At 40.8% G+C, this 17,933-nt stretch overlaps 1 pseudogene; it reads right to left on the bottom strand.

Moving 5' to 3' along the window:
• Positions 1–9,470: 9,470 nt before the first annotated feature.
• Positions 9,471–10,417, bottom strand: LOC122124522 (annotated as a pseudogene).
• Positions 10,418–17,933: the final 7,516 nt, after the last annotated feature.

Raw genomic sequence — 17,933 nt, 5'->3', positions numbered from 1 at the left:
TCCTCTCTAGTTGGGATGGTAGACATGTGGCACCCATGCTCAGTCATTGGTTTTGATGGATTATCCCAAACTCAGTGAACAGCAGCCGATTCTTGACCACATGTGAAGCTCTTGGTATGGCCTCAACCATTGGACCTGATTCTCCTCACAGGACAGTTGTGAGGAAACAAGGGATTTATACAGACAGAACTCTGGAGAATGGCTAGGCAGAGAGGGAGTGACCTTCAGATATGTTTTTGGCAATTCTGTGAGCATATGACAGGAAGATACCAGAAAGGGCTCAAGTGGGGCCTGTTATTAATCGTACCACAGGTGTGGGATTATGAAATGAAACATGGCTCTCTTTCATTATTACCCTATCCCAATGAGGAAGGGGATCCTTCACTTTGTTCAGTTTTGCAGCTGGGGAAATCGAGGCACAGAGAAGCCAGGTGACCTACTTATGACTTCAAGTTCAAAGGCAGCTCGGCCTGACTTCTCTACCATGCTCCCTAGGACAATGGGCGCTATTCAGTCCACTTCTTGTGGTGGGAAGTCCACTTTCTTTCAGTCGTGGGTCTGGAACTCTAGGATTGGGCACTGTTCCTGAGCTCCTCAGCTCAAGGCTAGTGCTTTATCACTTGAGCCCACATTGCCACTTCCAGTTTTCTGGTGGTTCTTTGGAGATAAGATTCTCACAGATGTTCCTGCCTGGGCTGTCTATGAACCATGATTCTCATATCTCAACCTCTTGTTTAATTAGGATTAGAGTTCTAAGCCACTGGCACCGGATTTAACTATAATGCTGGTTCACTTTCTCTCTCTCTCTCTCTCTTTCTGTCTCTCTGTCTCTCTCTCTCTCTCTCTCTCTCTGGAACTGATTGAATGGGTGCTGTAGGAGGTGGTCCAACATCCCCAGGTTGCTGGAACCCAAGATGGCCTACTCATTCTGGTTCTGGAAGTGGGCTGTGGGTCAGGAATGGTCTCACTCAGCGTGTTGATACATCGCCATGAGGTAAGCCCTCTGTGCCCTTGTTAGACTGTGAGGGTTATTCATTGTCCAAGTAGCCTTACTGGATTTATTTTATTGTATTCTTTTCTACATCATTTTCTAGCACCTGGCCAATATTATGGTACATATTTATGGAATGAAAATATAATATCAAATTAAGAAAGTCATTTAGGGTTCTGGGAATGTGGCTTCATGATACGGTGATTGCCTAGCATGCATGAAACCCTGAGTTCAATTCCTCTGTACCACATAAACAGAAAAACACTGGAAGTGGTGTTGTGCCTCAAGTGGTAGAGTGATAGGCTTGAGCAAAAAAAATAAATAAATTCAGGAATTATTCCCTAGCCCTGAGTTTAAGCCCCTTGACTAGCAAAAACAAAAAACTAAACAAAACCAAAAAAACATTTAGATAGTAAATACAAAATAAGGAACCCATACACGGAATATATAATTGCTCCTGCCATACTGACTCCTGACAATAGTCCCTAATTCATGTACTCTACTTATATTAGGATATTGCGTTGAAAAAAAAAGTTTTGTTCATTAGGTCATAGCAATTAATGGCTTGAATGTGCTTAGATGTCAGGTGAAGATTCATTCTGGAAATTCAAAGACTCCAGGTTTTTTGGGGGGGAGGGTCAGATTGTGGGGCCTGAACTCTGGGCCTGGGCGCTGTCCCTCAGCTCTTCAGCTCAAGGTTAGCGCTCTACCACCTGAGCCACAGCGCCACTTCCGGCTTTTTTCTTTTCGCTTATGTAGTGCTGAGGAATCGAACCCAGGGCCTCATGCATGCAAAGCAAACACTTTACCACTGAGCCACCTTCCCAGCCCAAAGACTCCAGGTTTTTGAATGGTCACTGCTAATCACAATGAGAAGGGTAGTTTAAGTGCTATTTGGAAATAGTTTTGGTCATTTATGGCATCAAAACGGCAGAGGCAAATTAACAGTTGTGACAGAAGAGAAGGCATAATTCCAGAGTTAATGAATAAAGGACAGTAACTAAGGTATACCAGAAATCGTTTTAGAGAACCATTTTTGGTTATTGAACAAATAGTTATCAACTAGTCTTATTCCTCAATGCCTTTAGCATTCTAAATTTCTTAGGCTACTTCTTAATTTCCGTGTAATAAACGTATCTCCTTCTGTGCTGTTCTTTCATATCTTATCTTCTTTGCTTTCTAAAAATCTGTCTTTCTGTATTTCTCTATGAACATTTCCTGATACTAAATACACCTACACAGATGGCAGAGGATGCAAATGTAAGGGTCCCATAGCTCATGAGTCATTAATGAAACAACATGGAAAGGAGGACATATTTATTGCTACCTCAGATTTTCTGAAAAGCTGTAATGCCATCATTTGATTCAAATTTCCATTATTTGTCTACATAGTGTCATTCAGTGCACATAAGGGCAAATATGAGGTGGGTGCTGGTGGTTCATGCCTGTAATCCTAGCTAATCAGGAGGTTGAGACCAGAGGATTGTGGTTCAAGGCCAGCCTGGTCAGGAATGTTCATGAGACCCTTATCTTCAATTAACCACCAGAAACCCGGAAGTGGTGCTGTAGCTTAAGAGGTAGAGCGCTCAACTTGAGCTGAAGAGCTGAGGGAATGCGCCTAGGATCAAGCCTGACAACCAACAAAAAGTGCAAATCTTACCTTAAGTTTCCCCAAAAGGAAGGACAAGATCAATAATCTTCTCAAGCAGAAAAAATAATTTCAAAATGATTCAGTGCACCTACTTTTGCTGAGTTATTTAAGTTATGGCTTCTTTGCTAGACATATTCTCTTCCTTTGAAAATTGTCAAATATTAGCTTTACAATAAACTTCATCTAATATTTCTTGTTTCAAAAGAGAAGTCTAGACAATTGATGTCACTTAGCTTTCTTACTATCTTAATTCAAAGCCAAACCAGGCAGTTGAGTCTGTCAAACTTTTATTAAAAATTGAACACCAAAAAAACAGAAGTGGAGTTTTGGCTCAAGCAGTAGAGTACTAGCTTTGGGGGCAGGTGGGCAGGAAAGACAACTGTTCAGGGACAGGATCCAGCCTCTGGATTAAATCCCCAGAACCAGCACAAACTAAACAAACAAGCAAACAAAAATCCCAGATATTTCTTTGGGAAATATCTTAAAGGTGTACTGTTCAGAGAAGAGGGTCCTTTTGTTGATCATATTCACTGGATCCTGCTTTTTTGGAATCCTCATTGCTCTGGAGAACTCAGGACCAGACCAAAGGAATTGATAACTGACTTCTGCATCAAGAGAATCATCTCAGGGGTGAAATATCCATCCATAAGACACTTTAAAACCTCCATGTCTTTGTTCCTTTGCAGGAGAACACTTTTAAAACAACATTATTTCCTTTTGTTCTATGCTGGCCTTCAAATGGTTCATTATTTCCTTTTGTAATTCTCTCAACTAGAAGTTTACAGAAAACTTTTATATGAGTAAAGAACACACTCTGAAAAGCCAGGGATAGAGTTTCCTTCAAGCCTTGGGATACTTTTCCTGTACAGTAAAAAGGAAAGCACAAGATAATTTGAACTTTGTTATTCCTCTATGTTCCATTCCTCTCTTGGGGTCAGTTTCCACATCCAGTAACAGTTACTTCCAGTAACAATCGATTGTGCTGCTTGAGGTATAATGAATGTTTTCTGGCTTCACTGAAATAACACTAGGACACTTTGGACCTGAGGTAACACATGTTTCAGAGACAATTTAATAAAGAGAAAATGTGAAATTTATATTGCTTATAAATACATTATACATGAGTACATTGAGCTCAAACTTTGTAAGTTCTCTGTGAATTAAGGGAATTTTAAATGGGAAGAAGGCTTTCAGAACATTCTTTTTGTGAGTGTATGTGCTGTTCATAATTTCCCAAGTGTACATGAGCTAACAGTAAGGGAAACAATAGCAATAATAGGAGAAAGAGAAGTTCTGAGTTTAAGTATAAGGGTTCAATACAGTATAGAAGACTACAAATAAGACAACATTGAAACAATAAAGCCAAGTCCAGTATGTAGGTTTATGGGAGTGATATACAGAAAGGAAGACTCCTACGTGGAACATGAAGTATGAGGCCATTCTCATTCTAAATCATGTTTGCTAATCATGCAACTTTGTAGAAAGTAGAATGGAAGAATAATCCTGTTTCCAAAGCAAGTCAGATATAAGCAAGGCAAGCGCCCTACCACTGAGCCACCTTTCCAGCCCTAGCTTTTTTCTTTAAATAGTTAATTGCTTTTTAAAGTTTATCTGCTTATTTAATCTAGGAAATCAAAAGGTAATATTTGTGTTTTTTGGTGAAATTTGAAACTAGGCAATTAAAAGCACTCATTGTCCTCAAATTGAACATTTAAAATTATTAAAACTTTGTTCATATGTTTTAGTGGTCAGAAATTTGAGCCACGCATGAGAGCTCATAGTTGTAATGTTAGCTATTAGGTCTTGACTGATACAGAGAGAATTATGATTTGAAGCTAGCCCAGGGAAACATTCACAATATTGGATCTCAATCAATATCTGAACCCAATGCATTGTGCTTTATATTTTATCTACTCAGAAAAGGTAAAAAGAAGGATAGTGGACCATGCTGGCCAGGTCATAAACAGAAAACCCTGCCATAAAAATGGATAAAGCAGGGTTGGGAAGGTGGCTCAGTGGTAGAGCGCTTGCCTTGCATGCATGAAGCCCTGTGTTCCATTCCTCAGCATCACATAAGCAGAATAAAAAAATACTGGAAGTGGAACTTTGGCTCAAGTGGTAGAGTGCTATACTTGAGCTGACGAGCTGAGGGACAGTGTCCAGGCCCAGAGTTGAGCCCCCCCCCCAAAAAAAATAAGGCTAAAGCAGAGCTGGGTGCAGGTGGCTCATGCCTGCAATCTTAGCTACTCAGGAGGTTGAGATCTGAAGATGACAGTTCAATGCCTGTCTAGGCAGAAAAGTCTGTGAGACTCTTATTTCCATTAAACCACCAGAAAATCAGAAGTGGCACTGTGGCTCAAACAGTAGATCACTTGCCATGAGCTGAAGAGTGCAATGACAGTCTCCAGGCCCAGAGTTCAAGCCACATGCCCAACAAATCAAAAGTGACTAAAGCAAAAAGAGCAGGCGTGTGGCTCATTTTTAGAGGACCTACCTTAAGTGCATGAATCCCTTAATTTAACTGCTAGTATAGAAAGGAGGAAAGGCTATGAAGAAAAGAAGTAAGGGAGGAATTATGATATAATCAAATACTAGAATGTAAGTATTAAATAAAGGCATTACAAGTATTTTATATGAAAATATACTGATTGTTTACTAAAAGGAAAATTATAAAATGTGGAATTCAGGCTGAAATACATGTACAATTTGTGTTTTTTTTGTAAAATGATACTTATGTGCCCCTTTAGTTTAAAAGTAGAAATAAGTTTAAAACAATATGAGTGGTTAGAACTGAATCATTATTTCTTATTACTTTTTCTGCTATATTCACCACTTACAAAATCGAAACAATGTTGATCACTTTAATTATTAATTCATTAATGTAATCTTTCATCTTTAGTATATAGTCTATTGTGCACATCATTTAAATGTTTGAACTATTTTTGTTTGTTTTTATCCATCATGGATCTTAAACTCTGGCCTGGGCATTGTCCCTTAGCTCTTCACCTCAAGGCTAGCAGCTACCACTTGAGGAACAATGCCACTTCTGGCTTTTTCTGCTTATGTGGTACTGAGTAATTTAACCCAAAGGTTCAACATGCAAGGCAAGCACTCTAGCACTGAGCCAACATCCCAGCCCTGATTTCTATTTTTCCTTCAGACATGGGACTTGAACACAGGGCATGGGTATTGTCCCAGAACTCCTTTGCTCAATGCTAGTACTCTACCCTACCAGTTTAAACCACAGTGTCATTTCTTGTTTTTTAGTGGTTAATTGGAAATAGCAGTCTCATGGGAACTTTTCTGCCCAGGTTGTCTTTAAACCACCATATTCATTTCTCAGCCTCCTGAAAAGGTAGGATTACAGGCATGAGCCACCTGAACCCAACTGCTCATTTTTTTAAAAAAATGTTATATGTTTAGTTCCCCCTCAAATACATACGAAGTGAGATGCAAATTAACTTTAGATACACCACCAATTGAGGATGTTGAGATTACAAGTGATTGCAAATTTTTTACATTTTTTTATATGTGGGGCTTGAACTCAGGGCCTGGGGGCAGTCCCTGTTCTTTTGTGCTCAAGGCTATCACTCTACCAGTTTGAGCCAGTGCCCCTTCTGGTTTCTTGCTAACCAGATTATGAGATAATGGTCTCACAGACTTTCTTACCCAGGTTGTTTTTAAAACTCAATTATCATATCTCAGCCTCCTGTGGTGCTACGATTACAGGCATGAACCACTGGCACCAGCTTTTTTAAAAAGGGACAACAATTCATAAGTCAGAAGCCTTGACTCATGCCTATAATACTACCTACTCCAGAGGCTGAGATCTGAAGATGATGATTTGAATCTAGCGGTGCAAAAACGTCTCTGTGAATCTTTTATCTCCCATAAACTGTTCAAGAAGATCCCGAAGTGAAGCTTTGGCTCAAGTGGTAGAGTGTACTCTTGAATAAAAAAGAAGCTCAGGGATAGCACCTAGATCCTGCGATCAAACTCCATTTCTTACACACACACACACACACACACACACACACACACACACACACACACAAACCAAAAAGTAAATAGAAAATATGAAGAAATCAATGAAAAATTTGAATATTGTAAGGACTTTTGGGTTTAGAGGTATGACTCAGTTGGTAGGACAATAGATATTGATTGAAACTATCAGATACCAAGGACCTAAGAAAAGAATTATCTGCTCTGTATTTTCTTATTCTTATATGTTCTCATTTGGGAACCCTCTTCTTTTAAAAAAAATTGTTTTAGCGGTGATATAGAGCAGGGTTACCTTTCTGTTCCCACAATCTCTTCCCTACCCTCCCTCCCATCTTGACCCTCGACTTGCATGGTTCACTTTCATCAATGTCCAGTACAGCCAGAGGGCTCTGGTGCTGCATTTTTTGCACCCACTTCCCACTAATTCTGTGCCCTTCCCCCATCTTCCCTGTATATTAGGTGAAGAATACAGATTCATCAGAAAATGAAAAGACAAATTAAGAAAAGTTCCTTTGTTTCCTTATCATTGCAATTCAATTCTCTCTCTCTCTCTCTCTCTCTCTCTCTCTCTCTCTCTCTCTCTATATATATATATATATATATATATGTATATATATATATATATAGTATTATATAGAAAAGGTGCTTGGGTATTACAACTTTGTGATTTTCTCCAAATGCTTCCTATTCTGTTCTTACTGTAAATGATGCCTAGAGTCCTGTACAGTATGTCATATCCCATTGTGTTTTAAACCTTTCTTCCACATATCAGGGGAACAGGTACCATTTGTCAATTTGATGTTCTCTTAACTTTCTTAACATGATTTATTCTAGTGTCTCCATTTCCCTGCAAATGACATTATTTTATCCTTTCTAATGGCTCTGTAAAATTTCATTGTATATGGATGGCATAATTATTGGTTCCATTCATTTATTGTGGGGCATCTGGGTTGTATACATTTCTTGTCACTGTGAATTGAGCAGCAAGGAACATGGTTGTACAAATGTCCTTGCCATTTTCTAATTTCTCCACTTCCCCACCAACATTTGTTGTCTAATTCAAGATATTTGGATAAGATGGTATCTCAGGATTACTTTGATTTATATTTTCTTTATGGCCAGGGATGATGAACCTTTTCCTGATATGTTTCTTTGCTATTCTTACCTCTTCTTATGAGAAGTCTCTCCTTAGCTCCTCTGCCCATTTGGTGATTGGTTTATTAGTTTGCGGAGGAGTTGTTCCTTGAGATCCATGTATACATTGAAAATTAGCCCTTTGTCTGATGTATTGCAGGTAAATATCTTTTCCCAATTTGTTGGCTGTCTTTTTAATTTAGTGGCTATGTCTCTAGCCTGTGTAGGTTTTTTCTTTGGTGTAGTCCCATTTGTTTGGTCTCTTTCCTATCTATTATGCCCCTGGGATTCTATTCAGGAAGTTCCTGCCAGTACCTATAAGTTCTTTTTTTAATTATTATTTTAATGGTAAAAACTTTATTTACTTTTATAAATACATCGCAAGACAAAACTTTTCAAAAAATACTTTCCCCCCCAAAAAATTTGAAAAATAAAGGAAAGCTCGTAATAAGTAGGCAGACTGTCTTGAGGCCTCTTTTTGTTCTTAAGGAGAGCTCTCTGCAGTGTAGGACAGGAAAATCGCCACACACCCAACGCTGCCATGGGTTTGGTCTTGGGGAGAGAAAAGCCCAGCCTGGACTGAGTGTCCTCTCCTGGCCATAGTGACACCTTCCAGTATCTAACACTGTCTAGGATTATCTAGTATGGATCCTATTATAGTTGGGCTATGCTGTATACAATGTTAACTATTGAGAACATATAACTCTCTCTGCATATATGTGTGAATTGTAAAGTATAAGTTGGACTCCAAGTTCAACAAACACAAGTTATTCTCTATGTGCTCCCAGTGTCCCTATGAGGCTTCTCAACAAGCTGTTCATCTTTCCTGTTTAGATAACATTAAACACCATTGTTTTGTTAGGTCAAGAATAAAGATGAGGGGTGAAAATAAACCTTTGCCTTTAAATAGTTTACTATCCTCAACCCCAAACTAGGAGTTAAATTAGAAAACATTTTGTTGTTGTTGTTGTTGTCTCCAGAGCGATTACTCCATTACTGGTGAAGTGTGGGGTATACTCCCAGCCTCCTCCATGCCCTGCTGGACCACAGCCAAGGCCACCCTGGGCCTTCCACTAGGCTCCATCCTTGAAAAGCTGCCTAATGGAGGGAAGTCAGAAAGATCTGCATTTACAAGTTTCCCAAAATGTGCTAGAACTTTTTTGGTCAGTTTTATAGAACTTTCTTGGTCAGTTATATTCCACCTCAATGTCTCCAGTATTTTCCAAGCAGATCAAGTCACTTGCAGATAATGAAGAAGCTTTGTGGCCCAGGGGTCCATGCCTTGGAATCAGATAGTTCCAGGAGGGCCAGGGGTCTCATGTATGGTAGAGATGTCCTGTCCAGGTGACTGGAGTTTCTGACTTTCCTGTTCTCCATGAGGCCTGAGCAGGGCGGAGGGCAAAGAGGTGTCTTCTACAATAGCCACTGAAGTGAGGGAGGCAGAAGGTCAGCTGTTCCAATGGGCAGATGTGGAGAGGATTCTAGAAGGGGATCAAATCCGATGTTTTGGGCAGGAGTATCAGTTATTTTTACAGAAAGCAACAAAGAAATTAATTTTCTTTTCTGACTACTGAAAAGTGGAAAGATGCTCAAGTTTACCATTTAAAGGAACAATAGACATTTCAAAAATCTCTGTCTAAACTTTGGTTTTCTTAAAAAAAATACACACACACAAAACCAAGTCATCACAAAAAGAAATATAAGTTGAGGCTGTAGGCAGGTGCTGTTCTGTCCGTGGCAGTCTTTTGTGCAAAGTAAGGCGTATTGGAGCTCCAATTTAACTGATGCAGTGGGGTTTACTGCCTCTGCATGCCGAGGCAGTGCACGTCATCGGGGCCCTTGCTCTTGAAGCCTGAGAGGGGCTGACCATACTTGTCCACGCACCAGCAGAAGTCCCGCTTTCTGCCTTTGGAGTGGCTACACTGCTTCTTCTTATAAAATCCTTTCTTGTCCCAGTTGGGGATGTGCACACCCCTGGGACTCAGCACATTGAGGAACTTCAGGTGATTCAGGGTGTCTTCCATCTCTCTAAGGCAGGGACCATATTCTGTCTCCCGTTTGGACTCCGAGGAGAAGGTCTGGGTGTCCATTCTCTGGGACTCATAGTCAACTTTATAGCGCTGGTTGTCCTTCGCGTGACCTTTCTTGATGATGTCCAGCTTTGCGTGAATGGAATGGAACTTGGAGTCAGGCACCCTATGTGTGCTGGGCAGGGCATGGCTCTCCACGCTCCCTGTGCCTCGGTCCTTCTCCGACTCACTAGTATTTCCTGAGGCGGAGGGCACCAGCAGCAGGTAAGCCTCAGCTGGCCAGGATGCTGGCATTGGGGGAGAACCTGCAGCCGTCCAGTAGCGCCTGCAGTGGGCACGGCTTGCCCAGTGGCAGCTGGCAGCTGAGCCCCTAGCTGCAGCTGCAGCGTTCGGTGTAGACACCGCACGGCGGGCCCTAGGGCAGGGCACATGTCAGGCAGCAGGCATAGCCTGGCTCGGGCACCAGATTGGCACACCCCTGCACTGAGCCAGCGCGTTGGCATCACAGGGCTCTCAGCGTAAGATGGGACCCTCGTCACCGGCGGCCTGAGGAACAGAGCCAGGGCGGTGAGCAGAGCTGCCCAGAGTGCTGGGCGCCGCTCGATGCATGGCGCCTGTCGCAGGGGCCAACTGGAGTAAGCGGTTACTGGGTCTAGGCAGGCGGTGTGAGATTGCAGGATCTGGAGCGCAACTACTGGTGCTCGGCGTGCAGCTGCCCAGCTCGCACCTCAATACCTATAAGTTCTAATATCACCCTTTTTCTGTGTTATAGTAGTTTGGCTGATTTTAATATAGTTAATCTATTTTGAGTTGATGTTAGTGCAAGCAGAGATCCACTTCTAGTTTTCTGCCTGTGGATGTCCAGTTTTCCCAACACCAATAGTTGAAGAGGCTATGATGTGTGTGTATGTGTGTGTGTGTGTGTCTGTGTGTGTGTGTGTGTGTGTGTGTGTGTGTCTGTGTGTGTCTGTGTGTCTGTGTGTGTTGGTCGTGGGACTTGAACTCTGGGCCTCGGAGCTACCCCTTTGCATTTCATCTCCAGGCTACTACTTGAACCACAGTTCCACTTCCCATTTTCTTCAGGTTTATTGGAGCTAAGAGTCTCATGGACTTCCCTGGCCCTGCTGGCTTTCAACAACCATCCTCAGATCTCAGCCTTCTGAGTAGCTAGATTAAAGGCATGAGCCACAGGCACCCAGCAAGGCTATGTTTTTTCCACATTACATCTTTCGCTCTTTTGTCGAATATCAGATGATTGTAAGTATGTAGTTTTATTTCTGGGTCTTTTCATCTTTTCTAATACGTTTTTTATTGTAAAAATAATGTACAAAGAATTACAGTTACATAAAGTAGGTAATGAGTTCATTTCCTCTCAAGCATTGTTACTTCCTCCTTTGTTTTTCCCCTACCATCCCTACCCTTCCACCTCCACAACTACTCCTTTCCATCCCACCTCCCCACTCCCTGCATAAATTGTAAAGTACGTTTTTGAACATAGTGTCTTGATCTCATTGTTAAAATGGGTCAAACTGTATCCCTAGTTAAGCATTTGTTTTTTCCCTTCTCCCCCCAAAGCTAGAGAAATGTATATACAAGATACAGGGCATCGACATCAAAAAAAAACAAACAAACACATAACATAGGTTACAAGATTGGGTCGAAGAATGATGATTGTTGACTTAATTTGATAAGTATTATAGCTTTTAATGGTAAGCCTTATTAACTCAAAGGGGTAGCAAAATCATTCAGAATAGTGGAATGTGGCTACCACTCATTTGATGTGTGTGGATAGATCATGATTAATCAAAATATATCTATTAATTCCCAGTGGTAGATTGCTATGCTAACTGGGAGGAGACTTTGTTAATGCCAGGCATTTGAATACTGGTAATGAAGCAGAATATGAGGGGAGAGCATTTGCTAAGGATGTAACTTCCTAGGCTCATACTAAATACATTGAAGTAGAATGCTAAGTGCTGATCGACTGAGCACCAAATTTTATTTGTTGACTTCTTTGTTTTGTGAAGTCTAGGGATTTGAACCTAGAGCCTGGGTGCTGTCCCTTAATTTTTTATCAAGGCTAGTGTTCTACCAGTTTAACACAGCTTCATGTCCATAATTTTGGTGTTTAATTGGAGATCAGTCTTTCCAAATTTCCTCTTTGGGCTTGCTTCAAACCTGATCCTCAGGTATCAGCCTCCCGAGTAGCTAGCATTCCAGTTGTGAGCCACCAGAGCCTGGCTAGAATCACATTTTAAAAGTATATAGGTGAATCAGATGTGTCTAGGTACTATTTGAGCACTTTGGTTCCAGTGGGTCATGTCAGATTTAGAATAACATCAGAATTTTTCTCCTTGTAACTCGCAGCATCCAATGTCTATATAATTTATTCTGATCTTCATGTCTGATCTTTTTTTCTTCGTTGTACCTTTTTTTTCTTACTTCACAAGCAAGCACGTCAGTGATGTTTTCCTTTTCTGAAGCAAGTTACGTCCTTTCCCATCACTGAGGGATGTAGTTGCTGCTTTTACTGCCTGGAGTCCCTGCTTCTAGTTAATTGCATGGATGATGGCTCTCAGGTTAACTATCTCCTCCTCAGGGATATCTCCTCACATACCCGCTGTGAAATTGTTGCCACAAAACTACCAATGTCATGTCTCTGATTTACAAAAATTATCATTATGACTTCTGGTTTTCTTTTCAGCATGAAATTGATGAGGAGAGAGCCACATTCACTTGTTTCTCCAACACCTATAATAGTGCCTGGTCCTTAGTGCTCAGGAGCCTTGCATGGGGATCAGCCTTCTCCAGCTCAATTTATCCTAGATTCTGGTCAGGACAGCTCTTGAAGCTGATATCTGGTGGCTAGCAGTCATTCCCTCTCATTCTTTGTGCCTTTCTGTGTTGCTGAGTCCACTTCAGAGAAAGATCAGTGCCTGACACCTATTTGCTGTTATGGAAAGATGGCTATGACACCATACAAGTTATGGGCATTGTTTTGTGAAGCTGTGTGTGGAGACGCATCCCCACACAAGTTCTCAAAGGCAAGTGTCTCCCATGCCCAGGAGTGCATTCCACAACTCAGCATCCAAACTATCACCTACTCCCTAATGCACTCGGTGTATATTCCCATTTCCATTAAAAAAAGAAAAATCAAGATATGCCTTTCATGATTTGTCATTGAATTACTGAAACAAAGTATATAATTTGGGGGCTGGAAAGGTGGCTCAGTGGTAGAGTGCTTGCCTTGCATGCATGAGGCTCTGGGTTCGATTCCTCAGAACCACATAAGCAAAAAGAAAATAAGCTAGAAGTGGCCCTGTAGCTCAAGTGGTAGAGCACTAGCCTTGAGCTGAAGAGTTGAGGGATAGCACTCAGGCCCAGAGTTCAAGCTGACAACTGGGCACCCCCCAAAAGTATATAATTTTATGTATTTGTAAGTCTTTGTCCATCTCTCTTGAGCCCTTGACATATTTCTATGTGTTTGCAGCTTGGGAAGGGAAATAAGGTTTAATTCAGGATAGTCAAAAACATTTTGGGAGGGAATGCCAACTTTCCATCTGATGTTCTACAGATGTCCATCTTGGCACAGGAACTGAGTAGACTGTCATAGCATAAGAGTGTCATAGCACACAGAGTGTGCATACGTGTCGCTTGGCTACACTCGAGGGACCAGGTCTCCTCTGAAAATCTAATAGCATGGGAGTAAGAGAAACTAAAACTCAGAACTCAGCTTCCCACATCACTAGGATTACAGGCCTGAGTCTCATATACTAACTCATAACCGCCTTTTTATACATCGTGTAGCCTGTTTCATTATATTCACCTCATAGACAGATATACAAATATATGTTTATATTTATTCATCTATTTATAATCAGTGTTATATCTAGAAACACAAAAATATGTATTCATATAATTATAATCAAAGTTATATTACCGCTTTCCCCAATAATGTTTTACACTAATATTATGTGAAAAAAATACTTAAGATTGAAAAAGTTAAAAGCCCTTGTAGTATGAAAAATCATATTCGATCTTATATATCATATAATATACTATATAAAATGTAATGAATATAACATGTATTTCCATATAACTGATTTAATTGCTTCCTGATTTTGTTTGTCCATCTATGTAAACCTTCTTTCTTCTATTGATGATGGCTTATACTTTCCAGTGTCGATATTTCTTATGTATTTTGTCAAATATATTCAGCCCTAAGTAGAATTTTTATGTTAATGGAGCCAATTTTTTCTTCAATATTTCCCAAAGCACAATGAATATGTATACAGACTTGAGCTCACTGTTGGAAGAAAGTCCCACATACCAGTATGAGTATTGTAGCATATGTCCCAATTGACAGAACAGCTTTCTAGGTCATCTGATCTGGTATGTCCTAGATCTGTTGTAGCCACCTTATCACCACATCCAGGCATGGCCTGGCTTCCTTGCAACTCCCTGTGCATTCAACCATTCCCTTTATATCCAGTAGGCTCTCTTGTTCATCCCCCTGTCACTCTGTTTTCCCACACACAAAACACATGTGCATGGTGCTTTACATTGTAGGTTGAAAAAAAAAACACATTTAAGGCTCATGAATTGTATAACATAACATAAACATTGACATTTTAATAACGTTAGAAAAATAACTAGAATGATCATTTTACAACAATCAGGACCAAAAAGAAATATAAAGATTTTCTAAATAAGGGGGGAAGCAATCTCTAAATCTGGATTGTCTTCTAAGTTGCCTTCAGACACAAATTCTGCCTCAGAGTCCTCAAAATGATCTACTTCCTCATTAAAGGCAGTATTTTCTTCCTGAGTCTAGGGAGGGACAGATCTTATTTCTCAACTGGAAATTGGATCCCCAGCAGAAGGACAGATTGGTCTGGATATTCTGTCAGAACAGATTCCCTTTCCTCAACTGAATCTAGACTTTGGACCTAACTTATTGGTTTTCCTGAACATAGACTGGGGTCATTTTCCATTAGCACATATTTACCCTGCACTCCAAGACCAAAACATTTTTTACTGGTTTGGATGTGATCTAGGTGAATTGTGAACGTCAATGGAAGACATTCTGGATCATCTTCTTCCTTGGTGGTATGTGCAGGTACACCTACATAACATGTGGAGTTCAGAACCAGAGGGATGTCCACAGGACTCAAAACCTAGTTGGGTCTTTCTACACATTGAAAAAAGCCTCTATGTTCACATGCTTTCTGGAGTCCAGTGTTGGCTTCCAATCTCCATCAGTCACCATAGGCGACATCACTGATGGGTTCTTTATCTGGAGTTCAGCAGGAAGTTCTCTACAGTGACACAAACATAAGAATGGAAACAGGTACAGGAGTCTTAGAGTACACTCTAGAAGTTAAAGTGTGACTAAACTTCTATGAGGATTTAGTAGGAGAAGCTGTAGAACTTGAGTTTGGACTGAACACTGATGAGAAGGTAGGGTGTTTCTAATGAGTGGTTATGTCCAAGTTCTTTTAAAAAGGGAACAGACATTACCCGGCATAGAACATCCATAAAGACATTTTGCCAAGCTGGGTAGTACAAAGGGCTTTTGGCCAAGCAGGCCCATCCCTTGAGACCTAGGATCTATCCCTACTCACAAGCTCTAAGGCAACTAAACAAGGATTATTTACTCTTTTTCTTGGTCTCACAGGCCATGCGTTGCTCCAGCTGGTCCAGAAGAATATATAAGCAGAACAGCAAGTCTGAAGAGGGCATGTTGAGCTTGTCATACTGTGTAAGTTTTTTCAGGATGTCAAGTTTCTTGTGCTCATAAAAATCATCAGGGTAGATGTCCATCCAAATAGTTAAGATGGAACAATCGATGCTGTGGGCATATTGGTGACAAGGAAAATGAGAGTCTGCTATCTCCATCCTGAGCCTTCTACTATAGACCTTTTCTGGCAGGACTAGAATGTTGGGAAGTGGGAAGAGACTCCTGGGAGCAGAATGCTCCTCACAACCCACTTCTAGAAATTTCTAATACAATACTCCAAAATTCTCCCTGTGATGGGCAGAGAAAGTTGTTTCCCCACTGTATCTGACTTGCTACACACAACCCTCCCTGTCTTCAAGGGATTGTGATCCATGCTGGGCTGGTCATAAACAGAAAACCCTGTCATAAAAATGGCTAAAGCAGCACTGAGCGCAGGTGGCTCATGCTTTTAATCTTAGCTATTCAGGAGGCTGAGATTTGAAGATCCCAGTTCAAAGCAAATCTAGGCAGGAAAGTGTGTGAGACTTCTATCTCAATAATCCACAAGAAAACTAGAAGCGGCACTGTGGCTGAAACAGTAGAGCACTCGCCTTGAGCTGAAGAGTGCAGGGACAGTGTCCAGGTGCAGAGTTCAAACCACATGACCAACAAAAACAAGAGTGACTAAAGCGAAAAGAGCAGGTGTATGGCTCACTTTGTAGAGCACCTACCTAAAATGCATGAAGCCCTGAGTTTAATTGCTAGGATTGAAAGGAGGAAAGGATATGAAGGAATGGAAAGAAGAAAAGAAGGAAAGGAGGAATTTTGATATAACCAAATACTGGAAAGATGTGAAGTATTAAATAAAGGTATCACAGCTATTTTATATGAAAAGATACTGATTGTTTACTAAAAGGCAAATTATAGAATGTGGAATTCAGGCTAAAATACATGTACAATTTTGTTTTTCTGTAAAGTGATACATGCCTCTTTAGTTTAAAAGTAGTAAATGAGGTTAAAAAATGGAAGAGTTGTTAGAAATGAATCATTTCTTATCACTTTTTCTGCTACATTCATCACCTACAAAATTGAAACAATGTTCATCATTTTAATTATTAATTTATTAATTTAATCTTTCATCTTTAGTGTATAGTCTATTGTGCACATCATTTGTTTAAACTCTTTTTTTGTTTGTTTTTTGTCCATCATGGGTCCTGAACTCTGGGCCTGGGCATTGTCCATTAGCTCTTCACCTCAAAGATATCACTCTACCACTTGAACCACAGTGCCACTTCTGGCTTTTCTGCTTATGTGGTACTTAGAAATCGAACCCAAAGGCTCATACATGCAAGGCAAGCACTCTACCACTTAGCCACATTCCCAGCCCTGAAATCTTTATTTTTTCCTTCAGACATGGGGCTTGAATACAGGGCATGGGTGCTGTCCCAGAGCTTCTTTGCTCAAGGTTAGTACTCTACCATACAAGTTTAAACCATAGTGCCATTCTTGTTTTTTAGTGGTTAATTGGAAATAGCAGTCTCATGGGAACATTTCTGCCCAGGGCTGGCTTTGAACCACCATTCTCATTTCTCAGCCTCCTGAGAAGATAGGATTACAGGCATGAGCCACCTGTACACTTGTGCTCATTTTTTTTTCCTTTTAACTGTTACATAAGTTTAGTTCCCCCACCGATATACGTGCAAACTGAGATGCAAATTGGTTTAAATTACAAATTGGCTGAAATTACAAATGATGGCAAATTGTTTTTAACGTTTTTTTAATATGAGAAGCTTGAACTTAGGGCCTGGTTGAAATCGCTGTTCTCTTGTGCTCAAGGCTATCACTCTACTAGTTTGGCCCACAGTGCTCCTTTTAGTCTCTTGGTAACCAGTTAATGAGATAATAGTCTTCTTACCCAGACTGTTATTAATCCTCGATTATCAGATCTCAGCCACCTGAGTTGTTATGATTATAGGCATGAGACACTGGCACCAGTTTTTTAAAAAGCAACAACAGATTACTTTAGGGGAGGATGGAGGAGGAGAAGCTAGAGGCTAAAGAAGCTCTCACATAGAAAATAGTTGTAGTGTTCCAGTGAAGAGTCCTAGCCAGAGAATTACGAAGTGTGCCATCACAGTACAGAGAGTTTGGCCAGAGAGGGAAAATCCAGTCAAGGAAACAGATCTGAGCACTTGCCATTAGCTGCAGCTGCGGTGGTGGTGGCAACCGCAGCAGCCGAGCCGCCAAAAGAACAACACAGAGTCTGGGACAATGGTGCCAGACACAGCAGGTGACGGGATTCTACTTCAAACCAGAAAGAACTGACAAGTAGCAGATATCTTCATCCTGCAGATCACAGACCAGAGACAACCCAGGAACCAAAACTCCAGCGTGAGTAGAATCCTG

Source organism: Dipodomys spectabilis, unplaced genomic scaffold (genome assembly GCF_019054845.1).
Source record: "Dipodomys spectabilis isolate Male_0828 unplaced genomic scaffold, ASM1905484v1 ptg000239l, whole genome shotgun sequence".
In the NCBI taxonomy this organism is placed as follows: Eukaryota; Metazoa; Chordata; class Mammalia; order Rodentia; family Heteromyidae; genus Dipodomys; species Dipodomys spectabilis.
Note: the sequence above shows the minus strand (reverse complement) of the source record. Positions and strands in the feature narration are given on the sequence as shown.